Genomic DNA, 16,352 nt, shown 5'->3' on the forward strand with positions numbered 1-16,352 from the left:
TTCCCTGGCAACAGAGAAGATGGTCGCAAGTATATATATATTTTGCTTTATGCAACGGTTCTACTAGACCGTGAACCCAATCTTTTATGGACAAAAAGTAAGTGCAGGTGGTGTTGGCCAAACATTACACACTTGCATGCATATATATGCGCTTGAAGGCCTGATATAGTCTTGATGAAAATGGGGCCTTAGAAAGGAAAAGGACAAGCCCCTGCCTTTCGTGAGATCCTCTTATGGGCAGGGAAAGTGTTCAAGGTAGATGGGCGATCTCAACCACACAAAGTAGTGAAGGTTCAGTATATTTCAGAGTACCATACTACTGCAGGTCATTATTTTTTCATTTGTCCTTGCTTGTGAATCCACTGTGTGTTACCTAGCTTACGTGCAGTACTACCTAGGCTACAACAACCTGATTAACCAAGGGCATGTGACCATGGCTCCCATGGAAATGTTTCGTACGAAACTGTCGTCTTTAGATAACAGAAGATTGTGTGGCTCTTGTATTGAGGACGCGTGCACGACCATGAATTATTGTACCGTCTGAAATGCAAGACTACTTAGCATAGCATATAACAGGCCGGCACAAAAAGCATATTAGCCAGCTGAATAAAGTGTTAGTCACAGAAACCCATCTGCTAGAGACATCATCACCTAGCGTGGAGAGAACTGGCAGGCGCAACAGTCGAAAGATCCGTAGTCAAGATGGTCTTTGGAAGGGGCGAAAACCCTTGTTTTGGCCTTTGCTGGATGGGCTCAGCAGCTGGCGAACCTGCGTCATTATCTTGTTGAAGACATTCTCTCCATGACGACTGTGGCGTGAGGGCTATTATCCCTTCAAGGCGTTGCTGCGGAAGAAGTCGACATAGTTGTAATTGTTCGGTCGTAGTTGATATTTTTATGTACTCCATTTGCTGATGAGTTTGGCCTTGCTGTCACGCATCTACTTTAATAAATACGGATGTGTGCATCAAAATGATGCAGAGGCAGGTGATTTTAACCTCCTTTTTGAACAAAAAAAAAGTTGAAACCAGAACATAGTTTAACTAGTAAGCAACTGTTCAATAATTAAAGGACCAATTAATATACTGTGTTCATCCTTGCCAAGAGCATGGCAGTAGGCCATGTCCTTAACGTAGGTTCTATATAAAAAAATAAAAAGAGGATTTTTCGTGGACCACCTTTTCCAAATTTTCAAAAAGGGTAACTCAATTATTTTTTGCAGACTAATTACTCCTAGAAATAGCTTAAAATTTCATAGCAGAATTGCTGAACTGACAGGAGCACCGGCCGCTGGAACTCTTGGAAGCAAGGTAAGCCATTTTTAACTACCAGCAGATCATTGATTGCTGTAGAAATTAGTTGCATGACATTTGTTTTGTAGATTGGCTTAAGGCGATCACGTTTTCTCAGACGAACTAAGGCACGACGAGCAATGCTGGTGCAAAGTAGCTAGACAGGTATTGGCGAGGGTGTAGCTTATGATATGTGCCACGCAGGGATGCCTAGCCACAGTTCCTCTACACCTTCCTCACATCACAGCGTCACGCCGTTTATCGTCCATCTCTGAAACTTCTGGCCACCCTTGATCTTGCGTCCGTATTTTGTTGTCCTTAGACCTACCATTCTCTTAAACGTCAAAAAACAAAGTACTCTCTCAGTAAGCTAACAAGCTACTGAATTAAAGGAGTCACTTAGAACCACAAAATATTGAATTGCACAAGCTACTACTGATTTGCAACTTGCATTTTCGTTGGCTACTATCAGCAACTTGCATTTTCGTTGGGTATCGAGTAGTTGCAACGATGCATATGTCATTTATAGCTGTTGTATCCAGCCATAGTCCTCTGTATGGACATGGTTGGGATTGATATTTACCATATTGTGTATCAATTATAGAGCTAAAAAATTATCATGTTCTTTTTGCACGGAACACTAGTAAAAAAAGGACTCAGGATTCAATCCCAAGTCTCAGACGAGGAGCATGTGGCGCGAGCTAGTGCAATTTGTGGGTAGTGTTTGAACAAGATACATTCGCGCAACTTTTGTGTTGTAGCGAATGATTTTTCAAAAGATGACATGTCAAGCAAGCGCGCGTTAAGGTCTGTGCGGCGCATACGACGGTAGCCAATGCGTTCGCTGGGAGGAGCCAATAATCACAAGATTTTTTTTTGAGACAAAAATCACAAGAGCAAAGCCCACTAGGCCCATGTTTTGCTGTAAAATCCATAATCATTGACCATGATATCTTTTGGAAAGAATCCCCTAGAACCTATGCCTCCCCTCGACGTCATGTCATGTTTGGTGAGGCTCAACAGTATAACACATGGTGTAAATATGGTGACGTATTTCTCATTTGTCAGAATATGTTTTCTGTTATCCAATATTAGTTATTTCTAGATGGCTTCACGGAGGAGCTTTATCAATGACTAGTGAAGAAATTCAACTAAGGTAAAGATTTACCATTTTACAAAGTTTCTTTACTTTGAAGGTGATGCAACCTGTTTTTGATCTCCTTGGTTTCATCCTTAACAATCTTCTTACCCTTAGTTTCATACCCTTAGCACAACTCACCTTGGGCACTTAATTTTTCCCTGCATTCGCCAAAAAATATTCCTTTGACACTTCCTGTTCTTTCAATGTGGTATTACACCCTAGTAACATTGCTTTCATGGTATCTACAAGCTTCTCATGCATCTCATGCAGAGAATTAACCATCAGTTATAGGATAAACTCATACGAGACACGGTAGTTCACTACGATCTACTCATCTTGGCATTAAAGAGTGTGCAACTAATCCCACTTGCTGTCGTAGATACATGGTCTTATGTACGTCTCAGTTATATGGCCAGTCATTAATATAGAAAAGAATAGTAGGAAGACCAGAAGATGATGAGTTAGTTGAGATTGAAGTTTCAACAGCACAACGAAGTTTCAACAGCACGCGGAACCAGCCAATAGGTTTGAGCGTTGCTTTGGTGCAAGAGGAAATAGTTTTAGATACTTTTGATTTCATTTTTATTATGATTTGTTAATGTACCTTGTCAAAATGAACTAAATCCATTATGTTCCATCCCTAATGTGAGGGGCACTTTGGGCAGTCGACAATTGAAAATCCTGTAGATCCTTTCGTTGGATAGTCCAAGCCCCAAGCGACGGCTGGAGGAAGGCCATTGGCGCTGCCGTTCATGCTGGTTGGGGGTGAACGCGGTGGTGACAGGAGAGCTGCCGAGGGTATGGGCCTGGGTGCAAGGGAGCCGGAGAATAGGTTGTTCTACTTTGGCCGCGCCACCGAGCATGTTATGCCATTACCGAGAGGTAGAATAGGGTGCTCGCTGTCTCGATGGCCTCCTCTTCCAATTTACATCATTAGTTCTCAGTAGATAAGGTGATATAGCTTGTGTAGGCTTGAATTCCAAATTGGCTTTCAAACATCACTAGCGAAACATCCAGTCAGTGTGGCTGGGTTAATAATGAATGCTTTGCTCTAGCTGGTATATCTGTACAAGGAATTTGATATTTCGTAGTGCTGGAATTCCGCATGGCAAGCTCCCTGATTGGAACGAGGTGTTGAGACAAACTGTTGAAATATATTGCCCACCTCTTTTCATCAGTCCGGACTTTTGAATGAATTAGTTGGAGCCTGAATTCTATATAGTATCCAAGCCAAGAGGTCTTGAATTCAAAACCCTGGCAAAGAAGTATTAAAACAAGATTCTGCGGACTACACGAATCACACGTCGAACATCTAAAAGAAGTAAAAGTAGACCTGAACATTCTGTCTCTCTCGATACAAGCTTTCGCAACCCTTTATAAATAAAGGCACACCACACCGATACAAGGGATTGAGGAAATCTTCAAAAGCTGGTGAGAAGGAAAATCGACAAAACTAGGCGAGAACGCTAAAGCCCCAACAGGTTGTCGAGAAGAAGCACATGAGACCCACCATCACTCACAAGGAGGACCCAATCTCACCGACGACGCCCACAAGAGGATGACCACGTGAAGCACCGCCGCCGCTGCCACGCCAGCTGGACAGGGAATTTTACCTTGAGATCCGGAGGGAAAGGAGAGATCCACAGAGGAGCCCCAAGAGGAACACAACACCCACAGGTGTTATCACCGCCGCGCCATGGCGCAAAGCTTTTGCCTGACCCCAACTCCCACCACATCAAAGAAACACCATGACGGGGATCCATCATGACAAACTATTATCACCAGATCCAGACCAAAGCTAACCTACCATCGAGGATTAGCGGTACACCATGATTACCCACCACAATGCACCTAGCCAACCTCTTGGTCAAAGAATGCCGCCAACAGTAGCCACCCAGGGTTCGTCGAGAAGCTAGCCCATGTAGCCCGCCAACCGGGACCGCTGCCCCCACGTCCAAAACCACCTCCGCAAAACCGCGAGCCCACGATGTCCTCCCAACGCCACTTCTTTGCAGGGGGACACTGGCATAGGACCGGAACACCGATCCACGTGACTAGGAGAGAGCCGGCAACGAGGGCCTGATCCCCCTAGATCCTGCTGCCAAAACCGATGAGGCGGTTAGGGATGGGGCAAACCGGCAACACTCAGACAGCCGCATATGTGCCACCTGCACATACGCCACCACCAAAGTCATGCATCAATGCATAGCAAGGGCAGCAGGCCTCCACGGGTATGACCTGAGAGCTCCAGATCCGACGACGCCGACCCTCAAGGGATGTCGTCCCATGTCCGAGCTTCCCCACTGGAACTCCGCTAGCTCGAGCCGCCGCTCAATGGCCGCCATGCCTCCTCATACGCTTGCCTCTTCGAGCCCCAGCCACTAGAAGAGGGGCAAGCGCCACTCGAAGAACAAACAACATCCTGCCTCCTAGAGCACGTCCAACTGGGCGTCACACTGCTGCCTTAGCCCACCACACCAGTACTCGAGCCCTATCAACGTGAACCACGCTACTTCTCGCCGTGGCCCACTAGGCACTGCCGGCAACCGCCAGATCCGCCCCCTGCGGAGGAAGGGAAGCCGGGAGAAGAACCCCCTGCTGCCGGCATCTGCCACATGGGTTTCACTCGACGGCATCATCCAACGGCGACACGAGGAGGGGAGGAGAAGAGGGTGGCGGCGGTGCCGCCTAGTGTTTATACTCCCCCTAGTCGCCCAGGGCGGGGCCGATGCGAGGGACGGGGTCGGACTGCTGTGGCTTGGTTTATCGAATTTCTAGAGCTCAACATTAGCCTAGCAGAAATTACTAGGCTATCCCCAAAATAAACTTTGAGCTGAACAATATCAACCATTGGATGAACTTAATATTACACCTTAATTCCAGTAGTATGATTTAGCCTAAAGAATATCTTGCTAAATCTATCCATATTTAATATGATATGATACTTACTATATAATTGCAGCAAAGTACTTACCATATGGTCAATAATGGTGCATGCGCCATTGTCACTGTATTTCATAATATAGAGTGTGGTAGTATGTTAGACAAATAAAAATTATCTGCATCTAGTAGAATATAAGTTATGTTGTGCCACTCACTTTTAACATTCAGCAGTAAAGAAAGGTTTAATAGTATTACGCAGCATTGGTCAGTGGTCACGTGAAGTTGACCAGTACATTTCATAGTTTGTCGACTCACAACCTTGATATTGTCCTTGTGGAAAAAAAATTATTCGATCGGTTCTACTCATTCATGTTATACTGGTCGACGCCGCGGTCCGGACGGATGATGCGGTGAGGCAAGGAGTGGGGAAAGAAGACACGGTGGAGGTGGTACGATCCCCTCCCCATCGAGCGCGAACGATTGGTTCGGTCCGTGAGCTCCCAGACCATACGTACGGTGGTTATGAGCGTCCTTGGCTTAGCTCTTCACTGGATCGACACGAACCTCTCCTATTCCTCTTTTACTTCGATCCCCTTGATCTCTCCTTGCTCCTGGAGCTAATCCGCCAAGGACCTTCTTCGTCTACTCCAGTTCACTACGACTCCCCAGCACACCGCTACCCTGTCTCCCCCTCCACCCAAATGCTCACATTGCTGTAGGCGCTGTGGAGGCAAGCGTCTGTGGGCTGTGGCAGATGCTCTACGGACGCCGGGCGACTGGCCGGCTGCAAGGCCTACTGTCGTGATATGACGTATGTGACACACTGACACTCCCATCTACGAGTTGTGCCCTGCCCTGCAACGAAGAGGACGTTCCAAGTAGTCTACAGGCCGAGTGGCTATCGATGCTACAACCAGTGAAGCACGTGGGCTACGACCGGCAGCGGGAGAAGCTGGAACCAGCTGGTGGAAGTGCTTGAACCGGAGCTGGAGTGTCAGCCCCCCTGCCATGGCGACCCTACCTGTCGGTGAATCGGCCTGTCTCTTGCCAGGCCGTCACCCAGCGCGGCCCTGCAAGTGAAGGCCCGGCCCAGCTGCACAGCTACATAAGCCTCACAGCAAGAAGAGACGAGCATCCAGTGGATCAACGAACCGGCGGCGGCGGCTACCTCTCTCCCCTATCTCCTTTCTTTCCCTTTCCTCCAGTTCATGTGTTCTTCCTCCATTAGTGTAACCATTCCTCTGTAATCACCATCATGTACTGAACTGAACCTTGTGTTGGAGTGAGATTAATCTAGAGGGAGATCGCTACTCTTACATCTGGTATACAGAGCCAGGCACCACCCTTCCCCATCAAATTTTTCTCCCAGTTCCTACAATTCCACCGACGACGATACCATGCCTGCCGTCAAACCACCAGAGTGGGATGCCATGACTGCCAAGGAGCAGTTGTTGTGGTATCTAGAGATGTTATGCGCCCAGGCAGATGAGATGAGCTCAGCATTGGGTATTGCAAGCACGGGTGCCCCTCCGGTGGTTACCCCGCTTGTTGATCCGGCGGCCTCAACCACGACGCACGCCTCGTCGGCGGCCGTTCCCGACGTCTCCAGCTCCACCACCAAGGCTCAGGAAGTGCTCGCGGTCACCCACTACGTGCCCCCTGCCGGTGTCACGATGGGGCACATCACCTGTTCGACGGATGGCTCGAACCAAGTTGTCGCCACCAACAGCGCCAACAAGGTCACCACTATCTGCCCCGAGCACTTCATCGACCTCAGCGACAAGTTCGGCGCCCTCAACATTCATGTGACGGCCAGCACCAACCCGCTGCTCCACGTCCACGTTTCGTCACCCAAGTCTTCCCCCGACAACACCCGAGGCGTCGCTGTTGCAGGACCGGAGGAGTACACACTCGTGGCCGCTACGTCAGACGTCGCCCTCAAACTTGCCGTCCGCCCAAGCGTCATACTCATCATTCCCAGCGGCCTCTCGGCACCAATGTTGACCACCTGTTCGACGAAATACTCTCGTCACAACGCCAAACTACTGAGGTATGTGCTCCACCAAGCTGTGACACCCTCATGGATGGTGTTACGACCGAAGCCATGGCCATCGTTTTGGAGAGATCCTGGAGATGGAAAGGAGCAACGGCCGTGGCCGTCATTAACTTGCTCTCATGAACTATATCGGAAGCACGTTGGGCTGCTGGCACAAGATACTTTTGCGATGGAGCATTTTTCTGGTGTTCTGAATTCGTTGAGAGAATCTTGGAAGTATTCGCAAAGTATGCAGCTGAAACTACCATGGCCGTCGTTTTCAAGCAATGGCCAAGCAACACCAATGTGGTCGGAATTACCCAAGTGTGAGCTTCCAGATGAATACTATTCTACTCTTGATAATTTTGCTTCACTGGTGACTATCAGTGTTAATGTTGTTTGTTCATTGGAACCTATTGAGCATCAGTTTACAGTTGTTCTTGAGCAGGAACATTGGAAGTTTTCTGAACATGCTGCCGTGTGTAGTTTTCCTAGGGCTGAAAAATTGCCAAGAGATATTCCTGTTGTGAGTCAGCCAATAATGCAAATTATCGGTGGTCTGTACCTGGGTGTTGTGGAAAGGCGGTCAATTATCTTTCCGATGCAATCCTCTCATGAATTTTGTGTTCAAGATGCACATCTACTGTTCAGGTTCAGTCTACTTGGAAAATACATACGGATACTCGCAGTCTGCTTTGTGCATCCCTCTTATGAACTTTGTGCTCAAGATGTACAACTGAGGTTTGAGTTCAGTCAGAAAAATGTTCAGCCGAAGCTACCATATTTTGCCTACGATTGTCGAGCAGTACGTGTGCAGTCAGAACTACCCAAAACTGTGCTCCCTCATAAATTATGTTCCAGTGTTAGCAATTTGTGTTGGCATGCAACTACATCTGCCCCTGATCTGGGTTCAGTTAAATATTGGGAGGACCTGTTTCTAGCTACCGATGAGCAGTCCAGGAAATTGGATACTACTAGAAATCTTGTGTGCAAAACCCACGAGCATTGGAACTTGTCCGAGCATCACATACCGGGGCATGCTACTGTGTGTACTATTTCTATGGGTGAGAAATTGCAAAGGAAGATTCAGCTTATGAGCTTGACCTTCAGTACACTTGACATTGGCATGGAGGAATATTCAGAAAGTATTTTTCTGATGTCTGATAATCTTTGGTTGGACAAGGGATGCCTTAAGAGTCACATGACTCATAGAGAAATCAAATCACAAAGGCTGCGACCATCAGGTGTTGGTGTGCTGTACTTCCTTGAAGACTACTTATGGTCTGCTAATCTTGAACTGCAACGGCCATGGCGACCTCACCATCAACAAAAAAATAAGAGCACAACACAACAATTGTTACATCATGCCCGAGGGCAAGTTCTTCTAGTTTCAGTAGTTGAGCGACAACCATGGCTTTCTGGGCAGCCTACTTCCTTGGTTTCCACTGAGCCAAACAATTGTTGTGAGGCTGGGTCAAAGAGAGCGCAATTCAACACTCAGTCTGTTTTCCCTAAATGCTCTGAACAATATTGGTGGAAAGTTGCAAAGCCACTTAGCTCCGAGAGGAAAACAACTGCTAGTAGACCATGTCTTTTGCATGATTTTCAGTTTCCTTCTAGGGAAATTTGGCCACAGTCTTCTAACAGAATCTGGAGCTGGGCATTACCTCTATTCGGAAGTGTGAATATATCCACTATTCAGCAACATGTCACTTGTAACAGGATTTGTCTTCAGCTACATCAGTTGGGATTGTTGACTATGCATCTTATTGATGGAATTCCTCTCTGCTTGTACGAACATACTGCAACAGGAGATTTTGTGTACGAATCATGGCAGTAGCAGTACAAATTCAGTGGATGCTACGGAGGGATACTCACCGACCTGTTCTTGCATTTGGGGTCCTTGAAGCATGACAATATTGATTCAAGTTTTATTAAGCATGTCAAGCTTCCCACTGCTTCCGAACAACATCACTCTTGTCTTGCTAAGGTGGTTGTGCATATGCTTGTTCTTGTCTTACAAGATCTCAACGCTACTCCATTCGTGGTGCTGGAAAAAAGCAAAGATAGTTCTGTGGAAACCTGCAGTTCTGAACCACAAATGACCGACTCGGTTGATCTTCTACTAATGCCACTATTTCTGAAATCTTCACAAGACAGGCGCATTGTTTGTGAAGCTGCTGAGGCAACCATTATAACCAAAATGCAACCCTACCTCAAGTATAGGAACCCTCGAATTCGAGCAAAAGCATCTGTTTGTATCAGTAAGAGTGTACCATGTCTTGGTCTGGAGGGAATCAACAGAATGGACAAGAAGACCATCACTGAATCCAAGCATGAAGTCACTCAAGCTGCAACTTATGTGCACAAGTCATGGCATCCGGGGAGCGACAAGACCACCACTGTAGTCGCGCCCTCGGTGAACATATTGCAGTTGGTTTGCTGTTCTACATTCAGGTCCGGCAGGAATGAGAAATGGAGTTCAGAGTGTACCAGGCGCTCGGAGTCCAGCGAGCTCGGGTGTCATGACTCTAGATGCTTCACTGGCAATGTTGTCACGGGATCAACTCGTTACACAGTTATCTGATGTTTTCCATGGGACCCTGGGAAAATACAAACAAATGAATCTCAAGAGGTGAGTAAGTGCTGGTATGCCAATTCAGTGGCACGACAATGGCTGGTTCATGAGCAGAAAAAAACTACTCCTTCAGCTCACTTCCTTGGTGCTGAGGCTTGGGGCCAAGCCTCATCTTAAGAAGGGGGGATGTCAGCCCCCCTGCCATGGCGACCCTACCTGTCGGTGAATCGGCCTGTCTCTTGCCAGGCCGTCACCCAGCGCGGCCCTGCAAGTGAAGGCCCGGCCCAGCTGCACAGCTACATAAGCCTCACAGCAAGAAGAGACGAGCATCCAGTGGATCAACGAACCGGCGGCGGCGGCTACCTCTCTCCCCTATCTCCTTCCTTTCCCTTTCCTCCAGTTCATGTGTTCTTCCTCCATTAGTGTAACCATTCCTCTATAATCACCATCATGTACTGAACCTTGTGTTGGAGTGAGATTAATCTAGAGGGAGATCACTACTCTTACATGGAGGATGCTGCAATGTTGTGGTGGTGCCAGCTGCTGGAATCCTCGCTGTCTACCTCGCGCTGGAAACTGTTGTTGGAGGATGCTACAACCGGTGGCCGTAGTTGCTTGAACCGATGACCGTGTTCGCTAGAACCGGTGCTACAGGCATGGCCAAGTTGCGACCTCATGTGCGACAGTTCTGTTTAAGGATGTTGCAAACGCCGACCCTGTTTGCTGGAACCGGCGACCTTGATTGCAGGAATTGACCGCCATGGTTTCCTGTAAGCGATGATGTACGACAGCTGAATGTTGCAACCAACCACCATAAATGCTGGGACCGGCGGACCAAGTGGCTGGAACCGGCGTTTTCCTCAACAACGACCATGTCGACCGCATGACATGACATTGGTACTCTGTTTTTGCTGCACCCAGGGAGCAAACAAGCTACAACCCGCTTTGCATATTGCTGGTATCGAAGGACCGCTGATGCTGTGGAAGAGTGGATCATGCTGGCCAGCATTTGTTGCAACTGAAGATGGGTTGGCCTACTACAACAGCGTGAGATGCTGCAAGGCGGAACGCTAGGAACAAGCAGCATCCATCATGACAGGAGGAGGCAGTGCTGTATCCCATGGCCGGCATACTACGTCCTGGTTTCCCGCATGCAGCGACGGGTCTCGACAGCCACCCCATGATGCTGTGACCCGCGGGGGTGCCTCGTTGGAGGTGGAAGTGCACAACGGTCATGGGCAGAGATTAGTGCGTCGATGTCGCGTGTTTCTCTATGCGTTGACCAAGTGGTAAGCGATGACAGAGAGAGAGAGAGAGCGAGTATGGAATCAATGGCCCTGTTCTCCCTATCCAATGGCCCGTGGAGCGACCGGCCGAAAATTGGGCGGGTCGACCAGCCCCTAGCGTTGACTTGAAGCGTAAGTCCTTTTCATCTGGCTATATGCGATATATAGTTCTTGCTTCTATTAGAATTACACCAATTGTATATGGAAATGTTAAGCTTATACATCCGGATCAAGCGAACAAAAAAAAGCTTATCCATCCCGATGTAATTCAAGTGTAGAAATTAGCGCCACTACGGTGTGACACCTAGCGCACCGCAAGGCCATCTTATTTCCATGTGATCCTGCTGTCATCACATAGTTAACTCTCAGTCTTCAACCTCACTCAAGTTGTTAAGGATTTGCTACAAGACACAACAATTGAGCATAGGGAGGGGAAGAACAGAAGGGGTGGGAGGTGGCCGCTGCAAGGCAATGTCGTGATTAGACGATCCCATGCGCTTCATCTTCCTTGTCATACGCATGGTAGGAAGACGTGATGATGATAGGGTATAAGAACCTATCGTCCCTTGCGTCAGCAATCCTACAGGTAGGGATCCCGGCGGTAGGTAGTTATACCCTATCACCATCAACCCTGACGGTAGGAAACGGGTCAGATCCCAAAATATTTACGAACCAAGGTCGGATCTTGCTAAACATCTAAAAAAGGGTGAAAACAATGAATTTGGCTGCCCAGGCATAGATGAAGAGAGTGGCATGGCTGATAAAGGGTGGGACCCCTAGCTGATCAAATACAGTGGAGTAAATGAAGAAACGAGAGAAGTACAGGGATACAACTTTTGAGTTGGCAGCATCCTATCGGTGGGAGAACAACTGGTTGCTACCAGAACCGGTGAAGAACAATTTGCGTGATGCCATGGGCTTCATCTTCCTTGTGCCACGCCTGGCAGCCGGGCCCCTTCATCAGTTGTGTCTTGTTCCTCGAGTGAATGGCAATCAGGCCGTTCACGTGTGTGTTGGGTGTTAGACTGTATATATACGTAGTCTCTTAATACTGTAACATTGTATTGTACCTCTTGGTACCTCTATATAATGAAAGAGCCACACCCGTTTAGGGTGTCGAGCAAGTTCCCAACATATTATGTTTTACATGGTATCAGACTAGGGTTTCGATGTCTTCCGCTGCTCCCGGAGGCGGCTCTCGCCGCCGCCGCCGCCGGTGCACCGACTTCCGTCGCTGCCACCGCCGTCGCGCCGGCCCTCGCTCCTATGTCGCCGTTCCTTGCCTCTCGGCCCCATGCGGGGCCTACGGAGCCCTGCCGCCGACCGAGTCCCCGATCGGATCGAATCCGTCGGCGGATTCCTCTGCTGAGTTTGCTGCACCGCCGTCTCATGGCGTTGCCGCGCAGCCGCCCTACGGCGTCGTCACGCAGCTGCCCGCTGGCGTCGCTCCTGCCTCGTACGGCGCGCCACCGGTGGCCCAGGGCTCCCTTCAGCCGCCGCCGTCCTCCTGGCCAGGGGCGTCCTACGCGGCGCCGCATCATCACAAACCCTATGCGGCCCCCTCGCCACATCACTACGAGCCGCCGTCGGCGCCGACCTACTCGGCGCTGCCACCGTAGTAGCCCTACCTGGCGCAACCACAGCAGCCCTACGCGGTGTCGCCGCGCCAGTCCTACCCCGTGCCGTCCGGGTTCGTGGTCGCACCGCCGCAACCATCCTACGGGGCCACGACAAACTACGGTGCCGACGCCCTCGTTCCTGGTGCGCCTGGCGTCTACTCGGCGGGTGCTCCTCATCCCGAGACATCCCCGTCGATGGGTCTCTACGCACCACCGATGCATGCGCACGCCGCTCAGGTCGCGGCGCCATCACCATTCTACTTCTCGCACCTGCTGCCGGTGAAGCTCGCGCTGGAGAACTACCTGTCCTGGCGTGGCCAGGTGTTGCCTCTTCTGCGCAGCCGCTATCTGGAGGGCTATGTTGACGGATCCATCCCGTGTACGCCCCCTCATCACCCGGTGTATCATACATGGGTGGCCCAGGATCAGGCCATCCTCTCTGCCATCCAGTCCTCGCTCACTCCGAGCGTCTCGTCGCTGGTCATCTTCGCTGCTACATCCCGGGAGGCGTGGACGACGCTCCACACCAGCTTCGCCTCGCAGTCTCAGGCACGTGCTCATTCTATATGCACCGAGCTTGGTGAGACCAAGCTTGGTGACCTCAGCATCACGGACTACTTCAACAAGATGCGGGGTCTCGCCGACACATTGGCCTCGGTTGGCCAGCCTCTGCAGGATGAGGAGTTCACCACTTTCGTCCTTAACGGGCTCGATGATGATTATGACAATCTTGTTGAGAACGTTTATGGCCATGACGATCCACTTCCACCTCACGAGCTGTATGCCCGACTCCTTGGCCGTGAACAGCGCATCAAGGCACGCCGTGTCTCACCGGGCTTCGCCTCCGCCAATGCCGCGACTCGCGGCAAACCTCAGCGGTCTTCATCTTCAGGTGGCAAGCCGGCACCGTCTTCACAGTCGGCCTCGCGTGGCAATGCGCCATCCATCACGGGTGGCAACCGGCCGGTTGCTTGCTGCTCCTCCTGTGGTGCCCCGCAGGCCTGCGAGCTATGTGGCCTTGAGCGCCACATTGCCTCTCGCTGTCACCGTCGCTACAAGCAAGATTTTATGGGCCTCGGCAACAATGGCAAAAGAAATGACAAGCAGGCCGCCGCCGCCGTGACTAGTCATGATCATAGTCGCACTCCGTACTACTCCATTGATCCAACATGGTATATGGACACCGGAGCTACTAACCACCTCACCGGCGAGATGGGCAAACTCTCTACTCAGGAGCCATATCGTGGTCATGATCAGGTGCACACCGCCAGTGGAGCAGGTATGCGCATCTCTCATGTTGGTCAGGCTTCTCTCCTTGCACACAATTTTCGCAAACTTCATCTTTCCAATGTTCTTCGTGTTCCCTCTGCTACGCGTAGTTTGTTGTCTATTCTTCAACTTACACGTGATAATAAATGTCCTTGCTGAATTTCACCCTTTTCGTTTCTTTATCAAGGATCGGGACACAAGGGCCGTTCTGCTTAGCGGTCGTCTTCGCCATGGCTTGTACGCACTTGATGCACCGCGCACACCATCCATGCAGTCTTCTCCTTAGGAGTTCAGTGGTGTTCGTGTGTCGCCTACGCACTGGCATGCACGCCTTGGTCACCTTGCGGCTCCTATAGTTCGTCATGTATTGCATCGTCATGAACTACCAGTTGTGTCCAATAAATCTGCTGAAACCGTTTGTGATGCCTGTCAGCAGGGCAAGAGTCACCAACTTCCGTTTTCAGAGTCTAGTCGTGTTGTGAAACATCCTCTTGAGCTTGTGTTTTCTGATGTATGGGGTCATGCCCAGACGTCTGTTAGTGGACACCATTATTATGTCAGTTTTATTGATGCTTGTAGTCGGTTTACTTGGCTGTATCTTATTAAGTGCAAGTCTGATGTGTTCGATGTTTTTATCCAGTTTCAAGCACATGTTGAGCGTCTCCTTAAGCAGAAAATCATCCATGTTCAATCTGACTGGGGAGGTGAATACCACAACCTCAACTCCTTTTTTAACAAACTTGGAATTTTGCATCGTGTGTCTTGTCCTCATACACATCAACAAAATGGAACTGCCGAACGTAAGCATCGTCATCTTGTTGAAACTGGCCTAACCTTGCTAGCTCATGCATTCGTTCCGTTTCGGTTTTGGAGTGATGCTTTCTCCACACCCCGTTTTCTCATAAACAGGCTTCGCTCATGACTCCTGAAAAAGCAAAATCTGCTTGAACTCTTGCTCAAAGAGATTCCAGACTACACTTTTTCAAAGTGTTCGGGTGTGCATGTTGGCCTCACGTTCGCCCATATAACAAGCGTAAGCTAGAGTTTCGGTCTAAAAATGTGTCTTCCAGGGGTACAGTTCTCTTCACAAAGGATACAATGCCTTCATGTTCCTACCAATCGCGTTTACATCTCTTGTGACGTTGTGTTTGATGAAAATGTGTTTCCTTTTCGCGCACTTCCGACAAACTCTACCACTCCCTCACAACCGGTGCACATGTCCATACTTTTGCCTGATCAATTTGTGGATGTTGCATATGCCCCTGCGTTGTTGCCTAATCATGCTGCAGGTATTGGACGCGACGCTCGTCTTGAGCTTCTTGATGAACAGGAAACCGACGCGGCAGCTCCTGATCGGGGTGTGCATGTGCCATGCATATCAGGTGCGACCCGCGTACCCGCCCCTACACCGCCCCTGGAGGCTGTCGTGCGGGCGCCGGCCTCGCCTGGACCGCCACTGGCCTCGCCTGGCCCGCCACTGGCCTCGCCTAGTCCTTTGGCTGGCGCCCCGCCTGGCCCCCGTATGGCCTCGCCTGGCGTGCCGCTGGCCCCGCCTGACCCATGGGGGGTCACGCCCCGCCTGGACCCGATCAGTCCTGTCTCGGCCGCTAGAGGGTTGGCCTCGCCTGGCTCGCCGTCGCCAGGGAGCTCTAGTGCGAGCTCCTCCGATGCTGCAGCTTCGTCTCCATCACCTGTTGCGTCGGTATCGCCAGCACGGCCTGTGGTCCCTCTTCGTCCTTGTACATGGAGTCAATCTGGCATTTTCTGTCCGAAGGAACGCACGGACGGGACTGTGGCATGGCTAGCCGCGTGCATGGCTCACACTGCTGCTGATCCCATTGCCGAGCCTCGACACTTCCAGGCTGCACTGAGTATTCCTCACTGGCGCGCTGCTATGGAACATGAGTTTTAGGCTCTTCAGAAAAATGACACTTGGCAGCTTGTTCCTCCAGTATCTGGTGTCAACGTCATTGATTCCAAGTGGGTTTTTAAAGTCAGGAGATATGCTGATGGTTCCATCGAACGCTATAAGGCATGGCTTGTTGCCAAGGGCTTCAAACAGAGGTATGATCTTGATTATGTAGACACGTTCAGTCCAGTTATCAAGCCTACTACCATTCGCTTGCTGTTGTCTCTTGCTGTCACTCGTGGATGGTCTCTTCGTCAGCTTGATGTGCAGAACGCTTTCCTCCATGGAATTCTAGAGGAGGAGGTTTATATGCGTCAGCCACCTGGATTTGTTGATCCTG

The sequence above is a fragment of the Triticum dicoccoides genome, chromosome 6B (assembly GCF_002162155.2).
Source record: "Triticum dicoccoides isolate Atlit2015 ecotype Zavitan chromosome 6B, WEW_v2.0, whole genome shotgun sequence".
NCBI classification, from domain to species: domain Eukaryota; kingdom Viridiplantae; phylum Streptophyta; class Magnoliopsida; order Poales; family Poaceae; genus Triticum; species Triticum dicoccoides.